This window comes from Cupressus sempervirens, chromosome 5 (genome assembly GCF_028749045.1).
Source record: "Cupressus sempervirens isolate cs-2001-9-10 chromosome 5, ASM2874904v1, whole genome shotgun sequence".
Taxonomy (NCBI): Eukaryota; Viridiplantae; Streptophyta; class Pinopsida; order Cupressales; family Cupressaceae; genus Cupressus; species Cupressus sempervirens.
Genome location: NC_143122.1, coordinates 849,234,262 through 849,241,092, shown reverse-complemented (window position 1 = coordinate 849,241,092; position 6,831 = coordinate 849,234,262).

The window sequence follows — 6,831 nt, the reverse complement described above, 5'->3', positions numbered from 1 at the left end:
AGAGGAGTCTTGGAAGATTGAAGCAAGGAAGGGAAAAGCTCTACTCAAATTTGTTCATTTTCCATTACTTCTTTGTGAAGGTAGGAGTTCTTTATCTCCCTTGTTCAAATTTTCATGTTTGTTTCATACTTATGCTACGTTTTTGTTGTTTGAATGCTTGTATATATGTTGGTATGTTGGGAAGGATTGCAACCATGTTTATTGAATGTTTTCTTTTCATGTTTATGTTTGAATTTTTGAAATTTTATTGTATGGGTGTTTTTGTATTACTCACCCTTGGATAGGGCAGAAGTGACCAATTTTGGGAAAGGTCCTTTTAGTTGGACTCCAACAGTGTAGAGTCTCTTCTCAGGATGAGAAGAGGGAGAGAGGTAGGGTGTTATGGGCCCCTACCTGTCAATACAAACCACATATGAGTTTTGGCATGTAAGAATGGAAGAACAGAAGTTCTTGATTTATAGCCCCGATTGGGCACCTGATTTTGGTGTTGTGTCTGACATCTCATGTTGGAAAAATCCACCTTTCCCTAGTTTTGATTCATTGTGAATCCTATTATGAAAACCTTGTATCAATATGCATGTTTGATTGTCTCTTGGTCATGCTTGTTGTCACCTAATCAAATCTTGTTCCCTCCATGGTTCTTAGAAATGTGTTGTAGAAATTGATATGGTACCCTTGATGAGGTTCATGAAGGAAATTCAATTACATTGTTGTAAATTTTGGTACTAGAATCCTATGTATTTTGTATTTTCAAAACCTTGTCGTAATGGCAACGACACCGGGTTTTCTTCCTGGTTCTTTCCTAGCTGAGCCTTTGAATTAGGTTTGCCAATAAAAATGGTGATTGAGTATAATTTCTTACCATGAGATTTAATCATAATTTTCAATTCTATGGATGCACATCAAAAATAGGATGAAATGATGATGGTTTAATTAAGCAAAATTTTCAAGTTTCCTTATATGTTCAAAATGAAAATTATGTTAAGGAAAGAAAAATGGTTATGGTTGATAGTTCAATTCAAGTTGTTTAGGAGATAAATTAATCATGTATTATTGTGACACAATTATTAACTCCATGTTTTAAATCCATTCAATTAATATATCCCTTGAAAAAAAAATAACATTGCTTGTAAATCTATACTTAGAAAAAATTTGAAAAAAAAAAAAGAGTTCCAAGAGAGCCAAATAGTCTCTGGATTTTGTATGGGGAAGAGATTACTTATTCCCTTGAACAGAGAATATTCTCTGAGTGATCCTTTATTTCAAATTTAAATTCAAAAATAAAATAACATAATAATCAATAAAATAATTACTACCAACTAAAGAAATAAAATTTAAGTATTCTAAATATCCTAAATCTTACCTAATAATCTTTATCTCTTAATGCCTTACCCCACCTTTGTCCTTGTCTACCCTTACATTCTCCTAGGCATGGGCAAGGGTGTGGTCACCTTTATGCCACTTATGGCATGTCATTTCATGGGGGAAAAGCAAGTTAAGTTTAAATAGAATATGTATATAAGTCTTGTTAGCTTTAATTTTCTTAACCTCCACCATCCACCTTGTACCACCCATCCATTCATCTCCAGTGCTCACCTCAGGTCCATTTGGCACACAAGGGGGGCGAAAGGGGATAGGTCTGCACTTGCAGGCTTGGGGCAGCGCACCATGCTTGGGGATTCGTCCAAGCATGTGGGTAATAGGGCTAGGTAGGTGGGGATGGTAGGGTGTAGGGGGGAGTTTAGGTAGGGGGGTTAGTTTTAGGTTAGTGTTAGGTTATTGTAGGTGTTAGTAAATGTGTTGTGGTTAGATGTTATTGAATTTAGATAATTTTAGATTTAAGTTATTATGTTAGTTAGCAATTAGTTCTAGTTTTAATTATAGTTAGTTCATTTTAAGTTTAGTTTAGTATTGCTTGATTTTTATTTTGTTGTTAGTAAATGTTATTAAAGTTTAGTTTAGTAAGATTAGTTTTGTAAGTAGATTCTAAATACAGATTTCTTTATTATTTAGTTAAAATTAATGCTTAGTAATTAAATGATTACATAGTTAAATGTTAATTTGTTAAGTTTTAATTTGATTAGTGATTTAATAAAATTCTTTATAAGAATTAGTATGTTCTTAAAAGTTATTGATAGTTAGTAATGTTAGAATTGAGTTTTAGTTTTAAATTTAGGGGAGCTGCTATTTTAAGTAATCAAGGTAGTATGTAGTTAGTGTAGTTTTAGATTAATTTAGTTGTTTAATTAACTTAGAAAGTTATAATTTAATGATTAGTTAAAGTTTAGTTATTTTTAGTATTAATGTTAATTTAGTCTTTGAATATTATTTAGTTTTACTTTAATAGGTTAATAATTGATCATAATTTAATAGTTTATATAGGTGTATGGGTAGATGTAATAGTTCCTTTAATGAGTCCTTGATTTGATATTTTCAAAATAATTTGGAATGAACTCATTTAAATTGTTATTTAATTAATTTGTACATTTTGTGGAAAATTAATGTTATAACATAATCTTTTGTCGATATCAACTTAATAACAAGAATAATAATTTAACAGTGTAGAGAACCTATACTTAAACTGTGATCATAACCTTATCAAACTTTGAGCATTTCAATTATAATTTTTAAGGAAAAAAAATGTGTGTTTTTGCCTCGTAATTTGGGCATGACAATATCATTAAACTTTTGACCTAGCTTATATAGTATACCTGTCAAACATTTAATTTCTTGCGTCTACTTACCAAATTTGGTTGCCTTCTACTCTAAATTCGATGATATATTTTATTGGCTCCCTATCAATGTGGAGAGCACATTGATACACAATTGTTTTAATTGTGCAAACATATCAAGTAGTTGAACAAGTGGAACAATAATTGAAATTGAAAATGGAGGATTCAGTTGGGATCCTTTCTCGCCAACATCTAATTTATCTGTAAGTAGGTTGCAGGTGAAAGCTGGGATGAAAGTTGCAATCTGCAGACCAGTTGGTTCAGGCAAGTCAAACATGTTGTCATGTATTCTTGGAGAAATGGCAAAACTTTTTGGCAAAGTTAAGCATCTTATGGAATCTCTAGGATGCAGTAGCTATAGCATTGTTCTTGAGGGAATTAATCAATACCATCGAGTGCCCTTATATCATTAGTTGTGAGTTGGGTTACAAATGACTTCAATAGTGGCAGAGAATTGCAAATGAGCACAATAATGGCAATAAAAAACACAAGCAATCATCAGAGCAAGCTAGGAGAAAAAAGATGGCCCAGGCATTGCTCAACATAGTAAAAGTTAAGAGAGGCTCCATGGAATTTTGTGGAGAGCAAGGAGGCCCTGGGGTCTTCTTTTGCATCAAGAGAAGGGCCAAGATCTTCATTTTCAAAGGATTCTGAATTATAGCATTTGTCATCCCCCACCCATGATAGCTCCTCCATCCCTTGGTGGACCCCCGACTATTAGATAGTAGTCTTCTCTAGCCCACACCCCCACCGTAGGGCCCTACAAATAACAAGATGGATCCCCAAGCAATAGATTACCATCACTCGATTGGGCTCTTGGCTTTCATTTGAAGATGCCGCACAGATCCTATTAAGTTGAGGTTTCCATACGATGGTAAGGAAATACCTCGTTCCTCATCTCTAAAACTCAGAGAACCTCCAAGACTATCCTTGGACAGTAGAGAATCTTCAAGAACTTTTGTTGATTCAAAAAGAAATGCTTCTGTAAATGACACACCCATTACTACCCAAAGGCATGGCCATTCTAATGGGGATTTCGTAGAGTTGGAATGGTGTAGTGGAAATAAGCCTTCACCAAGTGTTGTTTCATGACTGATGGGTTTAAAAGATATGGCAACCAGTTCAGCTACTCCCTCTCAAAAAGGGAACTACTGAACTAATGCTCATCTGAAGAAGCATTTGTCTCAAGAACTTCCACAGAGATGAAGAAAAGCTTAGAATATTTGAAGGTTGAATCTCATAATCGGAGTAGAGAAAAAGAAAATAATTTACTTGAATTATTAAAGAGCCATAACTTTAAACAATAGTTCAAGATAGATAGATCTAATCTTGTTCAAGAAACATATGATGGAAATTTGAATTCTACAAGACAAATTCAATTCTCGGATTCACCCAGATTTAAGCATCAGGAAACAATTCCAAAAATAATCTTGGCTCAAAGGTATCTTGTTGAAACTACTCCATGAGACAACAAGATAGTTTCTAGACATTACCAAGAAAAGTAGTTGAAGCTCAACACTTTTTGCTAGATTTGACCAAAAAGAATGATGGATCATCCCAAATTTTTGAAGCAATGTAGCATAAGGATCTCCTAGATTCCACTAAAGAGAGGCTAAATTGGCATCAAAATGATGGAAATTGCACACCTAGATCCAAATTCTTTCAAGAAGCTAAACCTAATTCAAGGGCATCTGAAATGCAAGGATTCCATATGAAATCTGGAAGCTCAAACTCATCTCTGACCATAAATGGCAAATCACAATAACAGATTTTATATTTTTTGAATGCTCTTTATACGTCAAATAGTCATATAACATGAAAGATATTATAACATCAAAGCAAAGTTGTGCCAAGCCTATAAAGATATTATAACATCAAAATAAAGTTGTGCTAAAAATGAGGGAAAAAACTAAGAACACCTAACAGAAATAAAAGAAATAAGGACACTTATTTTAAAAGAAAAAAGAGTTATGAACTTACAAGAAAATGTTGGATAGAAAGAGGAAGAAGAGTGAACTTGTTGGGAAGGAGTGAATGTGCAACCTATAAGGTTTTCAATTGCATAAACCTCACTTTTAAATGTGAACCTCATTATAGGTCAAATTTAAGGCGCAGTATTCTTCTATTCATTATGTATTAACAACCATTGATTTTGATCTTGTTTGTTGCACTAAGTAGTGGAATGTAGAATCCAACTATCGCAAGTCAACATATTATTATTTCCTATTGTCATAGCTTGGCTCTTGACCAATTGTATGCAACTGATTTAACTACACTAATTGTGATGGGTCATCCATATTCTTATAAAGTAGTGGAATGTAGAATCGAATACGAAACACAAATATATAATAATAATAGTATATAAGTTACACTAGCACAAATTTTCAGTGCTATGTGAATGCTATTTCAAGGTCTCTTGTTGGGCCTTTTACATCACTATTTTTGTCCCCTCTCGAAATGCCAATAGAATGCGACCTTACAAGGCATTAAATCATGGAAGCTCCTCCACATCAAATCTTTTTCTTAAATTTAGTGGATGATGAATAATGTGATAAGGATAGACATATCAATGTGTTGATTGCAAGATTGACAATTGAGAAATGATATAATCAAAGGAAATACAAAATACTAACAAAAAATTACAAAATTATCTTGTATTTAAACCATTTTATTGTAAAATCCAACTATTTCCAAGTCAACATACGATTATTTTTTCCTATTCTCATAGCTTGGTTCTTTTGATACAATTGTCATGTCATCAAATATAACTCTAAAGCATTCATTTTTTATAAGTATTTCAATAGCACAATATATGATTTTAATAAAACCTTGAACAATATGAATTTAGTAAAACCTTGGACAATCTTAATGATAAATCACAATAATAATATATTAAAAAATATGAAATATTATTATCACCTTTTATTTCAAAATCTGTTATTTCAATCAAAATAGAAACTAATACTTCAAAAAAAATCCATAGGCCTGTTACTATATAACTTTTGTATCCTCTAGAAAATGATATTCTCTTTCATTCAAACCCTATCTCCACAAAACTCAGAGATCTTTCTAATGACAAATAGTTGTGAGCCATAATGTTCCACTAGCAACAATCACAAACATACTGGAATCACAATAAACTACTAGTGATGCTATATTAGTTCATTGAGTTTGGCTTTACACCCTTTCTCAGGGGACTTTCCCCAACAACTTGACAAGATCCATGTTTTGTGATTGTGTTTTGGTAAACTCCTGAACCATTTTGTGGATTAAATTATAGAAATTGTTGAGAATATGCATCTAAATATTACCAAGGTTCATTCTATAGTAGCCAAGGTCATATATTTCAAAAGCTTCAAGGCTTTTTCTACCAACACAACAAAGTTACAAAAACACCATCAAACATAAAAAATCTAATAACATTTCGTGCACAAAAGTATTGTGATCTAAGATATCTACATAGATCTTCGAAAAAAAAACTCAATTTTTTACAACAAATTTGATTCTACACAATAGATCATCGATTTCAAATTTTGACCAATGGATCTCAAATTTTCAAACAAAAAACTCAATTCTTTTACAAAAAATTGATTCTAAACAATAGACTTGGACAAGCTTCCATAGATAAATTTCATATAAATATGATGATCACAAAAAACAATACAACTACAACACAATATGTTCTAAAAAATAGATTTGGACAAGATTCCATGTAAATATGATCATCACATAAAACAATACAACTAGAACACAATATAATCTCAAATAAAAAAAATAGAAAAATCTCTGACATACCTTGTACTCTAGTAGAAAGAGACGAAAGTCAAGCCTTTAGAAATGTGAATTAAAAGTAATAAACCAATGCTATAAATAAGCAAATAACAATTCTAAAAGATTCCATAATCAATGCTCACACATGACAAAGGTTGACTTAAAAATCATTTATAAGCCACAACTATAAAGAAATATATTCCCTGACATCCATAATCAATGCTCATAGGACAAATGTTGACCTAAAAATAATTTATAAGCCACAACTATAAAGAAACATCTTTTCCAAGGAAACTTATGCAACACTACAATCATAAATGATAAGATA